Genomic DNA, 21,465 nt, shown 5'->3' on the forward strand with positions numbered 1-21,465 from the left:
GGAGAGAGCAGGGTTTAGGGAGGGGAGGGGCCACAGTATGGTACAATGCCATAGAGTCCACCCTTCAAACATCCATTTTCTCCATGGGCGCTGATCTCTGCCAACTGGAGTTCAGTTGTAAAAGCAGGAGATCTCCAGGCCCCACCTGGAGGCTGAGCAAACCACAACTAACTGGTTATAGTGATATAAAATAACTAAAACTATACAAATCTAACCACACTTTTTATAACTTATGTACAATGCACTTGCAATAATTCCATCAAAGTAAATACAAATCTCCAGGAATCTCCCTGATAATCAAAACAATTGGTAGTTGGTGATTCCATCCTTAGGCAAGTAGACAGCTGGGTGGCAAAACCGCGTACTGACCGTATGGTGACTTGCTTGCCTGGTGCGAAGGTAGTGGACATTACGCGTGTAGTAGAAAGGTTGATAGTGCTGGGAAGGAGCCAATGGTCGTGGTGCATGTTGGCACCAACGATGTGGGGAAATGCAGTCGTGAGGTACTGGAGGAAAAATTTAGGCTGCTAGGCAGGAGACTTAAGGCTAGGACCTCCTTCTCAGAAGTGCTACCTGTTCCACGTGCAGGGCTGGAGAGACAGGCACAAATTAGAAGTCTTAATGTGTGGATGAGACGATGGTGTAAGGAGGAAGGGTTTAAGTTCATTAGGCACTGGGGTGCTTTCTGGAACAAGCGGGGGCTGTACAAAAGAGACCGTCTCCACTTGTCCCCAGATGGAACCAGGCTGCTGGCGCTTAAAATCAAAAAGGTGGCAGAGCAGTTTTTAAACTAAATCTTGGGGGAAAGCTGACAGGAGATGAAATGTCTCTGGTTCGGGAGGACTCATCTCAAAGAGATGAAGGGTTAGCTGTTACTTTCCTACCAGGTAATGGATCAGAGTTGTCCACTGTGATGGTGACAAACAGAATGGACTGCCTGCCAGAGTCTCGAGGTGGCAAGAGGAAGGTGGCGGGCCTAGCTTGCCTGGGAAATTATAGATGTTTGTACACAAATCCTAGAAGTGTTCAAAGTAAAATTGGTGAGTTGAAATGTTTAGTGTTGGGAAAAAACATAGACATTGTGGGAATTTCAGAAACTTGGTGGAATGAGGAGAATCAGTAGAACACGGTGATTCCTGGATATAAGTTATATCAGAAGGATAGGGAGGGAAGGGTTGGAGGTGGGGTGGCTCTGTATGTCAGAGAGGGCATACGGTCCAGTAAGACTGAGGTCAGAGAATTAGATTCCCTTCTAGAAATGCTTTCGGTTGAAATAGAGGGCATTTCTAGAAGGGAAAAGGAAATTTAACTATGGGAGTTTATCGCCCACCAAATCAAAAGATAGAGGACGACTATAATATGATGGAAGGCTTAAAGATGGTGGCTAGACGTAAAAACTGTGTCATCATAGGTGATTTTAACTACCCGCAGATTGATTGGGTCAATATGTGTTCTGGTCGAGAGAAAGAGATTGAGTTTCTAGATGCTCTCAGTGACTGTGCTATGGAGCAGATGGTCTCTGAATCTACCAGGGGTGGGGCGATCCTGGATTTGGTCCTAAGTAATGCCCAAGACTTGGTGAGAGATGTAAAAGTGATCGCACCACTTGGGAGCAGTGACCATAACGTTATTGATTTCACCATTTGTATAAATAGTTGCCCCAAAAGACCGGCACAACCATGTTTACCTTTAAAAGGGGTAAATTCTCTGAGATGAGGAGGCATGTGAAGAGGAAACTGAAAGGAAAGGTAAATACAGTCAAAACCCTTGTGGAAGCTTGGAGGCTATTTAAAACTACAATCCTAGAAGCTCAGATAAAATATATACCACAACTTAGGAAAAGCACAAACAGGTATAAGAGAAGGCCTGCATGGTTAACAAACAAAGTAATGGAAGCTGTAAAAGGTAAGAAGGACTCCTTTAAGCGGTGGAAAGCTAGTCCAAGTGAGATTAATAAAAGAGGTAAAAAGGGACTATGAGGAGCGTATTGCAAAAAACATAAAGACCAATAATAGAAATTTTTTCAAATATATTAGAGCAGGCAACCAGCCAGGGAGGCAGTAGGGCCCTTGGATGACCAAGGAGTCAAAGGATTACTGAAGGAGGAATAGGAAATGGCTGAGAAGCTGAATGCATTTTTTGCCTCCATCTTCACTGTGGAAGATGAGAAGTATTTGCCTGCTCCAGAACCACTTATATTGGAAGGGGTGTTGAAAGACCTGTGTCAGATTGAGGTGACGAGAGGAGGTCCTACAACTGATAGACGAATTAAAAACTAATAAGTCACCAGGTCTGGATGGCATACATCCAAGAGTTCTGAAAGAACTCAAAGTTGAACTTGTGGATCTTCTGACAAAATCTGTAATCTTTCATTGAAATCTGCCTCCATTCCTGAGGACTGGAAGGTAGCAAATGTCACCCCCATCTTTAAAAAGGGTTCCAGAGGAGATCCGGGAAACTACAGGCCAGTCAGTCTGACTTCAATACCGGGAAAGTTGGTAGAAACCATTATCAAGGACAGAATGAGTAGGCACATTGATGAACACGAGTTATTGAGGAAGACTCAGCATGGGTTCTGTAAGGGAAGATCTTGCCTCACTAACCTGTTACAGTTCTTTGAGGAGGTGAGCAAACATGTGGACAAAGAAGATCCAATATTGTTTACCTTGACTTCCAGAAAGCTTTTGATAAAGTTCCTCATCAAAGGCTCCTTAGTAAGCTCGAGAGTCATGGAGTAAAAGGACAGGTCCTCTTGTGGATCAAAAACTGACTAATTAATAGGAAGCAGAAAGTGAGTATAAATGGGCAGTCTTCGCAGTGGAGGACGGTAAGCAATGGGGTGCCGCAGGGCTCAGTATTGGGTCCCATGCTCTTTAACTTGTTCATAAATGATTTGGAGTTGAGAGTAAGCAATGAAGTGGCCAAGTTTGCAGATGTCACTAAGTTGTTCAGGGTGGTGAGAACCAGAGTGGATTGTGAGGAACTTCAAAGGGATCTGTTGAGGCTGGGTGAGTGGGCGTCAACGTGGCAGATGAGGTTCAGTGTGGCCAAGTGCAAAGTAATGCACATTGGGGCCAAGAATCCCAGCTACAAATACAAGTTGATGGGGTGTGAACTGGCAGAGACTGACCAAGAGAGAGATCTTGGGGTCGTGGTAGATAACTCACTGAAAATGTCAAGGCAGTGTGCGATTGCAATAAAAAAAGGCCAGCGCCATGCTGGCAATTATTAGGAAGGGAATTGCAAACAAATCAGCCAGTATCATAATGCCCCTGTATAAATCGATGGTACGGTCTCATTTGGAATACTGTGTGCAATTCTGGTCACCGCACCTCAAAAGGGATATTATAGCATTGGAAAAAGTGCAGAAAAGGGCAACTAGAATGATTAAAGGTTTGGGACACTTTCCTTATGAAGAAAGGTTAAAACGCTTGGGGCTCTTTACCTTGGAGAAACGTCGACTGCGGGTGACATGATAGCGGTTTACAAGATTATGCATGGGATGGAGAAGGTAGAGAAAAGTACTTTTCTGCCTTTCTCACAATACACGAACTCATGGGCATTCAATGAAATTGCTGAGCAGTCGGGTTAGAATGGATAAAAGGAGGTACTTCTTCACCCAAAGGGTGATTAACTTGTGGAATTCACTGCCACAGGAGGTGATAGCAGCTACAAGCATAGCCACCTTCAAGAGGGGGTTAGATAAAAATATGGAGCAGAGGTCCATCAGTGGCTATTAGCCACAGTGTCTGTGTGTGTATATAACATTTTGGCCACTGTGTGACACAGAGTGTTGGACTGGATGGGCCATTGGCCTGATCCAACATGGCTTCTCTTATGTTCTTAACAAATTTCCATGGGAACAGGACATTGACTTTCATATCCTATTTCACATAGCTTCTTCCAGCCTGGGATGTTAATAGAGTTTTGTGATGGGACTGACGAGACGCCTCCTGTCATAAGAGGAGAAGGCTCTGAAGGGGGTTTTGTAGTTGTTCAGTCGCACAGTCGAGTCCAACTCTTTGCAACCCAATGGACAAAGTCATGCCAGGCCCTTCTGTCTTCCACCATCCTCCAAAGTCTGCTCAAATTCATGTCTGAAGGGGTGTAAGCTGGAAAACACCAACAGCTGGAGAAAGGGCAGCCAGGTGGAGGTGTGGGCTATTTAGAGGGGGAGGTGGACAAGGAAGGGAGGCCATCCTTGAGTAAGAGGGAAGCCTTGAAGGAGCCTGGAGACAGAGGACAGCAGGACAGTGAGATACAGCAGGAGAGATGAAGGAGGATTCTTTCCCCCCCATCCCACCCAGGCTGTATGACTTAACTGGGGCTTAAAGTCGGAATCACTCTAAGACTGTGAAAGAACTGCTGTCTGTGTAAAGGAGGAGAAATAAATACTGGAGTTGCAAGTACTGGCGAGCCAGCTCTTTAGTCATTCTGCAACTAGTTTCATTCACGTATATTAATAAAACATTTCACAGTTGATTGCTTTACAACATAAATCATTGCCTATAATCATATTTTTAAAATTACCACCGTTTCCAATTACAGTAATATAAATTGCAACATGTGTTTGGGTTCATATTTGCATTTAAAAAAAAAAAGATAACATTTTAAAAAAAATACTCGCATATCTTTTTGGCTCAAAGCAGTCAACCAGTATGAGATGCCTGCCTTTAAAATGCTAATCCAAAACACCTGATGTCTGTCTTAACATTTGTCTTTCTTAAAGTAACAGAACTGTGAATTATTAGTGATTTCATCATGTAGCAGATTGGCCTGACTATTCTCACAAATAAAAGGACAGGTCTAAACTGTTATTTAGACCATATGGCATAAGACATTTAAGTTTAAGTAGCCATCTGGAGGCTGGCAACCCTAGGAGCGTATCTGAAAAGGAAGTTATTCCTCAGAGCAGGTGTTGGATTAAGGAGGGTTTGATATGAGTGATGAGAAGGATGTTGCTTCCAGGTTCCACACTGGGGGGTGCTGGACCATATGTTTGAAGATTCATGTTATTTTATTTTACTTAGTTGTACCTAAATTTGTCTCTTAGTTACCAGTGTGTTCATGCCTTGTAGTTCAATAAGTTGTTTAAGAACCCTTGCACACTTCCTTACCTATGGCCTGGGCTGCTTGACACATCATTGTAAGATCCCCTTTTGGTGTTGTGCCTCTGGATGACTAGTAAGGGATAAATTTATCAAAACCAGAGGTGGTGACATGGTACCAAAGACAAGAGACAGCACCCTTCTGCCCCAGCTTTCTAGCATGTCTGCATGTCAGTGAGGTGAAGACTGGGGAGAAAGTGCTCACATTTTGTGGTTTCTATGGAAAGCTCTGGAAGCCTCTAAAATGAAGAAATGGGGGTAATCCCTCTCTTCATGGGCAGAAGAAAAATGACCTAATTTTGTTTCGGCATTTTTTAAAAGATTATACAAGGAAAATAAAACCACCACTGCAAAACTGGCATTCTAGTTGCATTGCAATAATAATTATTCATTTTAGGAAGGTGGAGTTTCAGCATAGACAGCAAAACCATCATGTATATGAAATGGGCATGCCACATTTCTTCAAAAGAAAAACATACCCTTTATTTAGAGGAGGTGGAGGAGTCATTAAAATCCAGTGATCTCATGAGTAAAGATGGTTGTAAGCCAATCTAAACATATCTAGGGTACATTTCAAATTAAACAAAGGGACATCAGCAGTGAGCTGTCATAAGTAGGAAGAGGAGTGACTGATAAGTACTCTTAGGAAGCACCTGGAGGGGTTGTCTGGCATGACGGCAAATGTCAGGGGTTCACTTTATGCAAAACACATTTGGATTGAAAATCTGTAATGGAGAATTGGAACGTGGCCATTGTGTTAAAAGGGATTTTTTTTTAAATGACAGGTTTGTCACTATAACTTCTGTGGCAAGTGGACTGGCGGGAACAATCAGCCTGACTTCTGCAACAAGAAATCTAGTTCTGTCAGCCTTCTGGCATCTTAAACCACCCAAGCACCTGTCCCTCTCCTAGGTGCCAGCTTCTTAGTGGAGGTTTTAGTGGCCAGGGAGGCCATTAGGGTTTTCTAAAGCATTGCTGGGTAAGTCTGGAAAGCTGTTCACATTCTCATGTCTGTAGGAGGCTGAATCTGGTTCTCTGTTCTTTATTCATATTTCCTAGTTCCTTATTTGTAACTTATTAATGAATCCAACCACAAATACTGAGGATAAGTTCTGAACCCCCAAATCAGGTTTGGATCACCATACGCCCCATATTCAGAGCACTATGCTGTTTCTTGGTCCAAAGTGTTTTGAGTTCTAGGAATGCATATTCACCAAACAGTTATCTGAAGACTTAATTTGATATTCCTTTTTGAAGAATTCACTATGTTTTCCTTTTGTGCGGAGACGCAAGTGGTGCTCTGTCGTATTTCTTGGGTGGCGGTTGTGGCCGTTTGCTCCAAGTTTCCACCAGTGGGTGGAGATTGTAGATGTTTGCTCCAAGCTTGCACCAGCAAATGTGGAATACCTTTTGATTTTTTCCCCCTGTGTTCTTTGAGGGCCTCCTTTTTCTCATTCTTTTCTTTGGATTGCTTTCCTGGAAAATGCCTATTGCAGCCACACACAGTCTTCCCTGAATAGTATCTTTTATTTGCATCATTTAAAATGAAACATGGAGGTTTTAGTTCAGCCCAAGTTTCCAAAGTAGGTTTGTCTGTCTCTAAAAAGACCTTAAGAAAATTTAGTGTTCATGATTTAAGAGGGAAAGTCATCATATGGATTGGTAAATGGTTAAAAGAAAGGAAGGAACAGGAAGTAGCAGGTAAGAAAACATCCTCCCAAGTAGAGGGAAGTCAGTTGTGGTCTCATATTTAGAATATGTAGTCTCATATTTAGAATTGCAAATGTGAAGAGGTCTAAAAAAGTTTCTTCAAGATGATGCATGGTGTCCCCCCCCCCTCCTCCACAAAAGCAAACAATTATAAAAATGGGGTTGTAAAACAGCAATCTCAATGAAGATGATTTGCTGTAAGTTCTAAGCAGACAATGCATAATTAATTTATGGAGTCATTACGAAGAGATATAGGGAAAGCAGTTATCTTAAAAGGCTTTTTGAAATGGAAATGGAAATTATCATTTGCTCCCTCACATTTGATTTTTTTTTTGTCTTGCCAAGTAAGTAGTTGTTTCTCAAACCTTTTCCTGTGGCTGATGTGTCTTAAGTGGCTATTTTGCTTTTTGTTCATTTTAATTCAAACTTTTCCATCCCATCTTATCTCCTTGGACTCAAGGCAGTGGATATGGAATCAAAAGTACAGAATTTTTAGCCAGCTCTTTCATTGTTGTTTTATCTATCATATTTGTATCTGATTTCCATCTTGCTACCAAGGAGGTCAAGATGGTGAGTAGGGCATGGGCATGAACTGTATAACGCAGGGGTGGCCAAACCTGCTTAACAAAAGAGCTGCACAGAATAAACATCAGATGTCTGAGAGCCATAAGACATGAATGCCAGATGCTTGAGAGCCACAGGATGGATGGGAGGAAGGGAAAGAAACAGATGGGTGAGGGAGAAGGCAGGAGAGGTAGAAAGCAAGCAACTTTAAGTGAGAAATGTCTTCCCCAAGCCAGCCAATGGGGGCTTTGAGAGCCACACAATGTGTGTGAAAGAGCCATGTGTGGCTCCTGAGCCGCAGTTTAGCCACTCCTCGTATAATTAATTGTGATTCGTGCACAAATCAGGTCTATCTGTGGATTGTTTCGAACCACTTCTGACCATGGTGCTCTGTTTGTTTCATCTTTGCAGTTTGTTTTCCCAGGCAGCTTGGAACTGATTCAATTAATTGCTAGGCAGTGCTGGGGGTAGACTTCTGAGAGCCCTAGAAACACCCATAGCTTGATTGGCAGTTCAGGAAGTCAGTCATGGAGCTCCCATTCTGCAGCATGAAGAGTTGGCAGTGAGAGCTGAAGCTGAGCTTTCTTGGGGGCACCTGCTTTGGGGGGGGGGGGGGCTATAACTCAGACATTCCAAATCCAATCTTTGCCAAACTTGGAGGACAGATGGAGAAAAGTCTGTGGAAGATTCCTGGTGAGTTTAATACCTCCGAAACTACAAACCAGGTCAGAAAGCAAACAAATCATTAAATGAAATGAACCACAATTTCTCCCAGTTCATGCCCATCCCTAGTGGTGAGCATAGTTCCCACACACACAAAGACCTGGTACCAGGCTTTTTAGTGCCCTAGGCAAAGCCCCCCACTCCACCAGTCTCCCCCTCTGCTGACAGGCCCCCCCCCCCGCCCCTGACTTCCTGCCCCACCACCCTGCCCGCTGGACTATGCCCTTCCTCTCTCCCACCTGCAGGCAAAGCCAGGCCAGTACCCTGCCACTGCCACCCCCTGGCATGGTGAGTCCTGGCCCTGTGCATCGCAGCCCCCAGCAACTGCCCACCAGGCAGGTGGGTATCCTCTGGCACACCTCCTTCCCCAGCTGCTGCCACCACACCAACAAGGGAGCCAAACAGGGCTGGGCAGGCAGAACAGCTAGCCATGCACTCAGCACACTCCAGTAGGCCTGGGTGGAGCAAGCAGCAGTCAGTCTTTCCCCATGCCAGCTGCCCATCCCCCTACTGCCATCAATCCCTGCCTGTCTCCTTGCCACTGCAAGTAATGTGGGGTGCCTAATTTGGCATCCCCAAGGGCCATTACCCTAGGCGACAGCCTAAGGTACCTAGCAGGCACACCAGCCCTGCCCACACACTGTCTTCCCAACAATGCTGAAAGGCATTTCAGCTAAGAGTAACTGGGAGTGGAGGAGGGAAATGAATCCAGGTCATCAGTGTGGCACCACTTTGGCTTTCACTGGATTTTCATTGTGGATGATATGTTTTGATTCTGGTTTGTTAAACAGTATATGCTTTAATAATGGCTTAATTGATTTTTCAGCATGTTCAGAAAGCAGTATGCCCCTAAATCTATAGCACTGGGTACAAGGAGTGAGGTCTTTCCATGTCTGAAGACATTTAGCTGACCACTGCCGGAAACAGTTTGCTAGATCAGAGGATCCCTGATCAGCCCACAGTCCTTGTGTTCTAATGCATGCTTTTGTCCTTGGGCACTACATTGGCAGTTTCATACATGTTTATCCATCAAGCTGTCTCCATGAAGTATGTAGAAGTATTGGGGGGTGGGGTGTCAGATTTTAACAGCAAAGGGTGGTTTTCAATGAGGAGTGCAGGATCTTTTTCTTGCCAATAGCTTATTTCTCCAAATCAAAATAACAAATGACACCAACAGGGCAAAGGGCACCTGGGGAGAAAAAGGGTGCTTACTAGGAAGCAAAAGCCAAGGATGGTTCACTTGCACTACCTGTTGGCTGTTGAAATTTAACCTTCCTTCTCCTTTTTACCTGTGAACTGTTTCTGTTACTGGAGCTTCAGTAAAGAGAAAGTCAGGGAGGGAAGCTGCTGCAAGGTAAGATATGGGTCATGAGGGGGGAAGACGCAGGTATCTGTAATGTGTTCATGATAAATCTCTCTCATAAAATAGAAAGCAAACACTCCAGAGCCAGGGATTAACTGGGATAAATTGGGCTAGCCTCGAGTAACATCTGTACCAGACCAATACCAGAACCATTTATCTTCTCACTGTGTGTACTAAATTTTCTTGTGCACTTAAAATGATCTTGTCTGCCACCAGATTCCTGCCGCCTGAAGGTGGCTTTTTCTTTTCTTTTTTGCTTCCTACTCCACTGTGAAGAGATGTGTTGTACCTAAGTATATATGATAAACACTGGAGGGAGGACATGTCGTCAGGATATCACCTTCTTTGAGCTGAGCTTTTTGAATTCATTCTAAGGCATTTGAATTCTCCATAGAGTGATATTGCCTCTTCAAAGGAGACGGCCTACCCTGGGCCAAAATAACGCTTCCCCCCTTCATACCTTCAGCTCCAAGCAACTGGTTCTGTAAGTGTTGTCTCTTCCTCAGTTTGAGGCTCATAAATGGGGATTCACAAGAGTATGTTACTAAACAAGCATGTGCAAGTCTTCACTTAATTCTGAAATGTAATTAACTGAAGGCATTCAGCAAAGGATACATTGCAATTACTGTGTGCATGATACTCCCTTCTATCTCTGCCTGCATTCAGAAGAGATCCAACCAAAGGCTGTTTCTTTTTCATATTGTTCCACAGATATGTCTGCAAAATAGAGTTGTTATGCTTCCCAGTCAGTTTTGAAGTCCCTGCGTCTGACTTTTGTTTTACATATGCTTACTTATGGTATGAACCATAAATGAAAGTTTAAAAAAGAATATCTTCTCCCAAGTAAATCTATCAGAGCAGCTATCATTTTCTGTTGTGTCTAATAAGGCTTCTTAATTCATGTATCTACTGCTACTGCCTAGCACATTTTTGTTAATAATTTTCACTGAAATTTCCTAGAAAAAAACCCCGTTTTTCAAATGTTCAATAACTACAAATAGAACAAAACAAAGCAATCACATTATTTGTGCATATGGCATGGTTTTAAACAGTATAGTACTGGGTAGGCATAAAATAAAGAGTTGAGATGCAACTATGAAGATTGTATAAGAACTTACAACATGAGAATTGTAATGAAAAATAAGGATAATGGAAGTCTACAATCTTATTGAGGCTATAAAACTATTAAGATGTGAGTCCAATGGCTTGGTGATACTCAGGGTATTCATATATTCTATAACGGGCCACCAAAGGGTAAGAAACAAGGACTGGTAATGAAGGTTTTTAGTATATTGTAAATGGTCAAAGATTTTCATAATAATAAATCCCAAATTGCCTTGTACCATCATGATATCAGAGGAATATTTTTTCTTCCAGATTGGGACCAATGGTGTTTTGGCAGGTGGTAATAAAATAAAAATTAAATCTTTTCAGATTGATGGAATGGTAGATCTATCCATAGGCTCAAGAGAACTGTTTCAGGCTTTAATAGTACTACATAGCTGTTATTTTCTGGCTATAATGGATTTTCTTCCAAAAAGCCTGGATTTGGGGACATTGCCACCAACAGTGAATGTAGGACCTTGATGCACCATAGAGTTTCCAGCATAAAGGAGAGGTGGTACGGTTTATATGGTGTGTTTGTATTGGTATCATGTAACATCTTGTCATAATCCTAAAGGAGAGAAGTTAATATTAATGGTTTTAGATGTAAATGGTTTAGAGTGCTAAATCTTCTTCCAATGCAAATTTAGTAGAGTAATTCCACAATCTTTTTGCCACTTTTTTTGATATGGCAGATTAGGGCTGTCGTCAGTAGAGATTAAAAGGGAATAAATATTGGAGATGAATCCTTTGCAATGGAGTCTATCCTGTTTTAGCAAGTAGTCAAATTTTATTAAGTCTCAGTCTCCTGGTTCCGTTCTCCATTGTTGGTGGTTCTGCCTTCTCATCTTCCCCCACCCCCCCACAAACAATTTTTATTTATAGTCAACACATTTGTACAAGAAATATCAAAGATATACTTAGGGAACAATGAGATACAGTCTCAATAGCCAATACATGAATACACACTACACTTACACACAATTATTAGGGAGGAGACAGTCAAGTGAGGATAATTTTCTTATGGATTACCCACTGGTTAAGTGAGGAAGAAAGGGTGATGTCAACATCTATCTTATCCAAAATAGGGTACCACTTTGCATAAAAGTTCTGAGCTACCTTTACCGGATCTAAAATATCAATGTCAGCGATTTTTTTCCATCGTGATGAAATCCCAAATTTTAAGGATCGAACTGTCTATAGACAAATTAAGTGAGGATTTGCAGTTCTGAGCAATTAGTTTTGGCAGCTGTTACGAGTGAAATAATAAGAGAACTTGGAAACCGATGCCTTTACAGATTGCCAATTGTTGAGAATAATGACATCAACTTGACGTGAAATAGTAATACCAGATATGATTTCCACTTGGGATATAACTTTTTGCCAAAAAAAATTGACTATCGGACATTCCCATCAACAATGGACTGGAGAGGCCGTCAGCCCACAGTTTCGCCAACAGGGGGGAGTTACGAGGGTCAATGCGGGCAAAGTGGGCAGGAATGTGATAACATCTTGACATTGTTTTGTAATTTTGTTGAAATGTGACTATAGAGTTAGTTCTACAAGCTTCGGATTCCCATACAGCCTCCCATTGTGTGATTGTGAGAGTGACTTTACATTCTCGGTGCCATTTGTCACGATAAGAGGGCAAAGAAGTACAAAATTGCTGTAAGAGAATACGATAGATTTTAGAGATGAGACTCTTGGGTTTTAAAGAGGAATGAGAAATAAATGTTCGAAATCAGTTTTAGGTCTCAAGGCTGTCTTATGGAAAAGGGAGCTATTAAGAAAATGATGGATGCTGTGTTTTCAAGCTGTGCTTTGGTCTTAATTTTATTATTACTGAAGAGTTGAAAAAGAAAGACCAATGAAGCAGACTCCCACATGTAAAAAGAAGATAAATGGAGAGCTGGGGGGAACCAAGGCTGTTTTAAAAAGGAGGAAAGAATAGATAGATCTGAGGCCAAGACCATCCAGACTTGGTCCCAAATATTAATTAGAGCCTGATTGAATGGGTTGATTATAATCCCGGAGGGATGATCTTTCTTCTTTAACCACAAAAGTTCATGGTATTTGTACGGAGAGATATGAGTCTCTTCGATGTGAATTCACAACGGGCACGGTTGTGTATACGGTACAGTGACCATGGAAGAGAGAACAGAAGCTTTATAATAAAGATATAAATCAGGGTAAGCTAGCCCACCCTTATTTTTAGGTCTCTGGATAGTGGCAAAGCAGATTCTTGAGGGTTTATCATCGCATATGAAATTTGTCAATGAAGCCTGCCCCTTTCAAAATAAGGCAACGGGAATGTTAATAGGAAGAGCCCAAAATAAAGAAATTTTGGGGAAATGAAAGACTTAATTGTATTAATCCGTTCGATCCAAGACAGAACTAAAGAGTTCCAAGAATGAAGAGTTGTTGAGATTTGGTGATATACAGTGGAATAGTTAGATTTAAGAAGATCTTTAAGATCCACAAGAATCAATATTCCCAGGTATGACCATGAGGAGCTAATCCAGCGATAAGGGTAAGAGTCTGTAAGAGAGGATTGAGTAGCTGGTGAAATGTTTATTGGGAAAATCATAGATTTAGATAGATTAAATGATAAATCAGAATATTTCCTGAAGTCTAGGAAGAAAGGAGGCAATGCTAACAATGACACTAAGGGGTCTCGCAGATAAAGAGCCATGTCGTCAGCAAACAGGCTGATTTTGTATTCATTATTGTTGATGTTAAAACCTAGGATTGATGAAGATTGTCTGATATAGTTCGCCAACAGCTCGATAGCTATGGCGAACAACAGAGGAGATAGGGGACACCCTTGCAGGATCCCCCAGGAAAGAGAAAAATCAGGTGTTGAGACCCCATTGATATATAGCAATGCTTTTGGAGAGGAATAAAAAGAATTTATAATTGTGAGGAATTTAGGGCCAAATTCCATTGTTTTTAAAACTGAAAGTAAGTGGATTTTACGCTATCGAAAGTTTTCTTGATGTCTAAAGTCAAGATGCATGATTCATATGGTTGGACTTTGCCATATTGGATGATATTTAATGTTTGATAGATGTTGTCTGTAATTTGTCATTGCAAAATAAAGCCTGTCTGGTTTTTATGAATGTAAAAGAATTTAATCTAACAGTTAAAATAGAAGTTAAGAATTTATAATCTGTGTTGAGAAGGGAAATTGGGCGAAATGATTTTGGGTCTAAGAGATCCCTCTCTTTTTTGGGTAAGAGTATTATTTTTGCTAACTTCCAATTCTCAGAAATTGTGCCACAGTCCAAGACATGGTTGCAAATTTCAGTGAACGGCGTAAGAATGTATAGAATTCAGACTGAAAGCCATCCCTACCAGGGGTCTTATTAATTTTGGCATTTTTGATAGCAGAGAGGACTTCCAAAGTTGTAATTGGGAAATCCATAAAAGATGTATGAGCTGTATCCAATTTTTTAAGAATTTCATGTTTACTAAGGAAGCTGTTAATAAAAGATGAGTCCGGGTTTTCAGAGGCATATAACTTTTGAAAAAAGTCTTGGAAAATTTGCCGAATTTTGGTAGGGGATGAAGGAGTTTTCTTTGCCAAATCTCTAATTAAATGAATTTGTCTATCTGCGATTTCTGTTCTGAGTTTTCATGAAAGAATTTTTAAAGATCTTGGATGACTAAACCAATACTGTTTAGTAAACAGAAGATTTTTCTTGATGGTATTGAACTCCAGTAATTCCAGGTTTTTGCATTTGATTAATAATTTTTTCTAGACCTTTTTAGCACATATAAGTTTATGTAAGGTTTGCAGCTCTTGAATAGAGTTTTGTAAAGCTAATCTGGTTTGTCTTCTTTTGTTGTAGGCCGCACTCAGTGAAATTTATTTATTTAGTTAGTTAGTTAGTTTTATAATTTCTATCCCGCCCTTCCCAACAAGTGGCTCAGGGCGGCTCACAGCACGGAGTTCCACATAAATACAGTTTAAGCATAAATCAGTTAAAATAATTAATACATTTAAAATTTTAAAACATTTAAAGCATTTAAACCATTTAAATATTTAAGACATTAGGGACAGCAACCTCTATTATAACTACACCTGATTTCTTGTTGCTTGTACCAGCTAGTCATAGGCCAGCCGGAAGAGGGTTGTCTTACAGGCCCTGCGGAACTGGGCAATACACTTACCGCGGAGGATTGCTTTAAACGCATCCCAGATTACAGGTTTCGAAACCCCACATTCAGAATTTAGGTTTGTTTTTTTCCAGAAATCCAAAATTTTAACAAAGAACATGTCTATACAAGATGTTCAGAACCTAGAGATAAGAACAGGGTTTAAAAGGGAAATGAAAGTGAAGTATTTAGGGATAACCCTGACAAACAAATGTAGTGGTATTTATGATAACAACTTTGCAAGTTTGTTAAAAGAGGTTGAACTTTCATTGAAAAAATGGGGAAATATGCAATTATCTTTTATGGGTAGGATTGCCCTCATTAAGATGAATATTCTTCCAAGAGTGATATTTTTATTTCAAACAATTAACTTTGCAATTAGGAAAGACTTTTTTGTTAAATTGGATCAAATGGTTAAGTTATTTGTTTGGCAAGGTAAGAAGCCAAGGATCAAATGGAGAATTTTAGCTGATAAAAAAAAGAAAATGGTGGTCTTGGCCTCCCGGATTGGGAAGCTTACTATATAGCTAATGTGATGGTGTGGTTGGAAGACTGGATTATCTTGGAAAATAAACGAGTCCTTACACTAGAGGGATTCAATTTGTTAGCTGGTTGGCATGCCAATATGTGGTATACAGAAAAAAGTTATAAATTAGGGTTTGTAGAATCTTTCGGGATCAAGTGCCGTGTTCTACTGGAGAAAGTTTTCCTTCCAGACGTTTCGTTCTCAGCTGCGGAGAACATCCTCAGTGGCGTTGCAGCCGGAGCAGGCGCTCAGACCTTCTTGGCACTTGATCCCGAAAGAGTCTACAAACCCTAATGATGTTACCAGCCGTGAAAACCTGAAATCTTTGATAAAGTTATAAATATTTCACAAATCATTTGATTCGCAAAGCACTAATTAATGTTTGGTTAAAAATTAAAAGGAAGATATATAACAAAATGCCTAGGTGGCTATCACCGGGAGAGGCATCAACACAGCCACAATTATGGGATTATTCTAAGATAATTGGATATCAGGACATGCTAGGTGAAAATGACAAATTAAGGAAGGAGGACTTCGACTCTAGAGGGATAAAATTAGATTGGTGGCTAATGATGCAGATTTCATCCAGATTTAACAAAGACAAATTACTAGGTTTCACAAAAGGAAATTTTGACTTTGACAAAATATTATTAACAAAGGAAGATAAAACAAAACAATCTATAATTATTGGATGCAAATAAAGTTAGGGGATGAAGTAGTGAAAGAATTGATGATTAAGTGGTCACAAAATCTGGGGAAGAACATTGATCTGGAACCATGGTCACTTTTGTGGAAAATTAATTATAAGATAATTAAACCAGTAAGTTATAGAGAGAATTTTTAAAAAATGTTCCACAGATGGTACATAACTCCGGTTCAATTAACTAGGATTAATTCGTCTATTTCACCTAAATGTTGGAAATGTAGAACTTTAATAGGATCGTTTTATCATTTATGGTGGACTTGTAAGTTTACAAAAAAAAATTGGGTGAGAATATATGAATTTGTGAAGGAAATACTGAACACAAATTCAATTTAAACCAGAGGTGATGTTATTATCATTAGTCAGAAATGAAATACCAAAGGATGATGAGTATTTAACAGTTTATATTCTTACGGCTGCAAGAATTCTATTTGCCAAATATTGGAGACAAAGGAAGTGTCCATTACTACATAACCCTCTTGAAAAAGAGACAGTTTGGCAAGGATTTCCTGCAAGAATATGATTTGATTGTCATTTGGAGCATATAAGCAGGTAAAGGTGTATAGAGAACCATCCAGATGACCTTTAATAAACAAGTAGCGCTTTAAAGGGTCTGCCTCTTGGGTCAGGAAAGAAAAGTGTACCTTATTGGAGATGAGAATAGCTACCCCACGAGATTTGGATGAGCCTGCTGCTTGGAATTGAAGGGGAAAGCGTTTGGACCGGAAAACTGGATGCCCCGTGTTCTTCAAATGAGTCTCTTGCAAAAAAAGGATGTCAGGTGAAAGTCAGAGGGCCGATTGTATTTTTCTTTTTTATGATGTTATTGAGGCCACAACAGTTTAAAGAAATTAGCTTGATATCCCCTGTCATATCGCCAAATTAAAAAAGAATGAGTTAATTGGAGAGTCCATCAAAAGTATTATAGAGTAATGTGACCAGCTCATTTTTTCCAGCCTCCCAACCACAATATTGCAATTCAAACGAAGTACCTCCTTCCTGAGGCTAGAGTGTACAATATAGTCATAATGCCAAGCCAAAAAATATAAAGAATAAAACAGATTTCTCCCTCCAAATACTCTTTGTTATAGAGATTACTTTAGTTGAGTATGCACCAAATAGCATTAAGAGTAGAATAGAAGTAGTAATACAGGGGATAACCATATAAATAGCTTGGGCGAGCGAGCACCTGTGGTTCATACCAGAAAAACAAATACAGAAATAAACCATGGAGCTATCTAAGTAAGTTGTAGTAAACCCAAGTAGCAAGTAGGTGGCTATATAACAAGGCCTGGTGTCTACAGGGGATCCCCTTTTGAATAGCTCGGGGGGAAACGATAAGAGTCAAAACTGAGCTCCTATGGACATTCACCACTAGCTGGAAGGGAAAAGATACTAAAGTATAAGCAGAAATATATAACCTTTTAGATACAAGTCGACCTTTAGGAGATAAAGAAGAATAAAAAGAGTAGAAAAGAGAGCCAACCAACAGGCCTGACCCGAACAGTAGGTGACAAAAGTGGAGAGAGAGAGACAAAAAGTATAGTGTGAAAAAAGATAAAACATACTGTTAAAGACAAAGCCTGTCCCCCCACCTCCCAAAACCCCCCAACAATCTACCCCCCAATCCCCAACACACACCCCACATATAACAAACACACAACCTTTCTCATCATTTTCTGCAGTAGCAAAAATCAACACTTGCTATAAGCTTTAAATAACTTGTTGCAAGAGGGGAACAACCCCTTCTCAATCCAAAACAGTGATAAACCACATATAAAAACCTAACTCCGGCCTAGAGTAATTAAAGTGTCCAAAAATCCCGCCATGCTGCTGTGCATGCAGGAAACCATAATAAGAGAGTAAGTAGGAATAAAGTTAGCTAGCTGTAGACTCAGGTCTTTTTGGGGTATCTTGGGGATGCCTGGCCTGCTGCGGAATGTCGAATATGGGAATCAGAGCAGTCAGATGAGGAGGATGCTGGGGAGTCAGGCCGCTCAAGATGGAGGGCGGCGATAAGTTTCCCTCCCATGGTAAGGTCCGATGTCGTCAAACTTTGACCCTGATGCACTACTAGGATTTGTACAGGTGTAGACCAACGGAATCGAATCTTGTTATCCATAAGGAATGAAGTAATCAGGCACAATTTTTACGGGGCTGCAAAGTTTCGAGGGCTAAGTCCAGAAGGACAAGAATCTGTTTATTGTTACACAACAGCCCTTTCTCGAGACAAGCTTTGGTAAGGAGGCATTGCTTGGTGCGGGTGTCGGGGAAGGTAGCAATGATATTGCGGGGAAAGTCTGCAGAGCGCTGTGTAAGGGGCCCCAGGCGAAAAGCGGTTTCAATGACTGGGGCAACGCAATCTTCTAAACTGAGAGTGGAGGCAAACCAGCTGATTAATAAAATGCGAACTCCGTGGTGCTCTTCTGCCTTTTCTGCTATCCACCTGAATTTTAGATTGTGTTCATGCAATTTGTTTTCTAAGACCATAATTTTTTCCTTAGCTTGGACTAGAGCTGTGAGATTGTTTTGTGCCTGAGTGGCTATTTGGTAAGCAGCGTTTGCCGTCTGCGCCACATCAGTGATTGTTTCATTTAGTTTTTTAAGTTCATCCTGAATAGGGTTTTAATAATAATAATAATAATAATAATAAATTTTATTTATATCCCGCCCTCCCCGCCTAGGCAGGCTCAGGGCGGCTAACAACAGTTCAATAAAATTATACAATATAAAGTTTTTAAAGTTCATCCTGTGCAATGCGGGCTAAAAGATTTTTTTCTAGTTTGAAAATGGCTTCAAAAAAAGTCTGATTTGAAAGAGCAGCATTCCCTTCAGCCAAAGGAGAATTTTCGCCCGCCATTTTCTCTAAGGCTTCCGGGGCCCGAGGGGAGTCGCAGTGTTGTTCTCCTGAGCGGAGATATTTGGTCAGATTTTGAGAAGCCCTAGCAGATCTAGACTTACCTAGGGTTCGTCTGACCATGTTGTAAAGGCAGGATGAGGTCCAAAAACCAGAGGAAGGGCGATTTGTTCAGATTGAAGGAGCAGTTCTTTCAGGCGTCTGCCATCAACAACGACACCCCCCCCCCCTCACCCTTTCTCATCTTGAATTTTTGGTCATCAATTTAGGGCCAAATTTCCTTCATCACAGAACTCTCTATTCTATTACACCCTGACTCAATGTTGCAACACCTGTGGAATGACCCAAAGAGGGATTTAATTTCTATATTATGCACAGCTGCGAAGTCCACAATTGACTCCTCTTGGAAATCTCCCTCCCTCACAACTCCTAAGGTTTGGATAGGATAACATGGGATTATCTCACAATGGAAAGGATACTGATATAAACCTTGACTAAAGGCCTTTGTTCTGCCTCTCTTGATTGTTATTATAGTTTATAAATGGTAGTAAAATTATTATTATTTTTTGCTATTATTTTTAGTTTATATGTATTCCGCCTGTTCCCCCATGGGGGCTCAGAGCAGAGTACATAAGTAGTAATAAGATTACAATAAAATCACAGTAACATCACAAAAACCAGTTAAAATATTTAGTAAAAGTACAACAGGATGGTCCAGCAAGATGGTATAACAAAATAGTATAGCACAGGGGTGGGGAACCTTTTTTCTGCCAAGGGCTATTTGGATATTTATAACATCATTCGCGGACCATAAAAAATTATCAACTTAAAAACAGTGCTCCACAGAGGGAGAATGATTCAGGCCCTGTCCTGCCCAGACCGGGCGGGGACTGCGCGGAGGAGACCCCCCCGGCGCCTGCCAGCCGTTCCAAGCCCTCGTCGTCGCCCCAAGAGCCTTCCCCACCTCTCCAAGCCCCCGTGGCAGCCCCACCCCTCACCTCGACTGACGGGGTGCCAGCAGCCACCCGAGCAGCGCCTCCCAGATGACGAGCCCGACTCCGAGTCCGCGAAGGCGCTGCGACGGCACGAAGCAGTCCGAGACGGGGTGGTCGTGGACGAGCGCTGGAGCCGGCGCCTGCCTCGAATCATCCGGGAAGAGGGCGTGTGGTTCAGAGAGGTAAAAGAGCGGCTGTGCCCGGGGAAACAGCTGTTGGTCCCTCACAGCTTCGGCCCGAAGGGCGCCCACGACCACCAATGGGCAGGCCACCAGGGGGTGAAGAGTACTCTTACCTGGGTGTTAGCCAACTTCTTCTGGCCTTCCGTAGCCCGGGAGGTCCAGGCCTACTGTCGCTCCTGCGGCATCTGCCAACGCCTCGCGTCTAGGGCCGAGCCGCAAGCCCCTCTTGCCCATAGTGGGGGTTCCGTTCGAACGAGTGGCCATGGACTTTGTGGGGCCCCTACCCCGCACCCCTCGTGGGGCCCGCTACATCCTGGTCCTCATGGACTACGCCACCCGGTACCCGGAGGCTATCCCCCTCCCCACTATGAAGAGCGTGGGCTGTCACGAGCTGGGGCTGAGTCAGGCAAAGTCCAGGGGCGGTCCAAGGTTGGCAACTCGTGAGCAAGGAGGGTCCAAGGCGCCAAAACAGAATCGTAATCCAGGTATCACAGGTCAGAGGTTCAGAAGCCGAAGTCAGGGGGTCCAGAGGTCCAAGCCAAAGTCAGGAATCCAAAAGCCAAAGTCAAGAGCCGGAGTGGATGCTAGGATGTCAGGTATGTGACTAGTTGCTTCCACAAAGCCTCCTCCCAAAGCCCACAGCTATATAGCCCTCTGCTGCCTGTTGCTCATTTGGGCTAATTGCTGTCTCAGAGCAGCAGCCAGGATCCTGCCGAAACTTAAGCATCCTCACACTTAGAAGGGCCAGAATCCTTTCACCACTCAGGGCTCAGGGAGCGTCTTGCTTGTGAGCGTGCCGCCCTCCTCCGATCCCTGAGGTCCTGACGGAGGCGGTCACGCACACGAGCCACCCGAGAGGGCGAGGCAGGGGGGCTTGGATCTTCTTCAGCAGGAGGCAGGGGCACTGGTGCAGGTGGCAGAGGCACAGTTGCTTCTGCAGGCTCGGTTTCTTCTGCAGGGTCCCCAGCACCCATGACACGGGCATGGCCAGGGCCTTGATGCACTATTTCGCACATGTGAGGTTGCCTGGGGAGATACAGACCGAGGCACACCCTTCACGGCGAGCCTCATGCGACAGGTGTGCCAGACGCTGCACATCAAGCAGCACTTCACCTTCGTCCACCACCCCCAGACTGACGGGCTGGTGGAGCGGATGAACCAGACCCTGAAGGCCATGCTGAGGAAGACAGCATATGACCACCCCACTGCCTGGGATCTCTATGTGGACCCGGTGGTCTTTGCCATCCGAGAGACGCCCCAGGCGTCCCTGGGGTATTCCCCGTTCGAGCTGCTGTATGGGCGGCAACCCCGGGGCATCCTGGGCCTGCTCAGAGAGCAGTGGGTACAAGGCAGAGCAGTGCCAGAAGAGGCCCCGGAGGAGTACGTCAGGCAGCTGCAGGAGTGCCTGGAAGACGTGTGGCGGGAGGCCCGGGAGAACCTCGCACAGGCCCAGGAGGCCCAGAAGAGGCGTT

The 21,465-nt window shown here is 42.6% G+C and overlaps 1 long non-coding RNA gene across 1 annotated transcript in view; it reads left to right on the forward strand.

The window, feature by feature from the left end:
• Window positions 1–21,465, forward strand: part of LOC132577381 (uncharacterized) — a 50,815-nt gene that overhangs the window by 21,715 nt on the left and 7,635 nt on the right. The window contains exon 2 of the long non-coding RNA XR_009555824.1: window positions 14,718–14,809. This is a non-coding gene — a long non-coding RNA (uncharacterized LOC132577381). The remainder of the gene's footprint in view (window positions 1–14,717; window positions 14,810–21,465) is intronic.

Source organism: Heteronotia binoei, chromosome 1 (assembly GCF_032191835.1).
Source record: "Heteronotia binoei isolate CCM8104 ecotype False Entrance Well chromosome 1, APGP_CSIRO_Hbin_v1, whole genome shotgun sequence".
In the NCBI taxonomy this organism is placed as follows: Eukaryota; Metazoa; Chordata; class Lepidosauria; order Squamata; family Gekkonidae; genus Heteronotia; species Heteronotia binoei.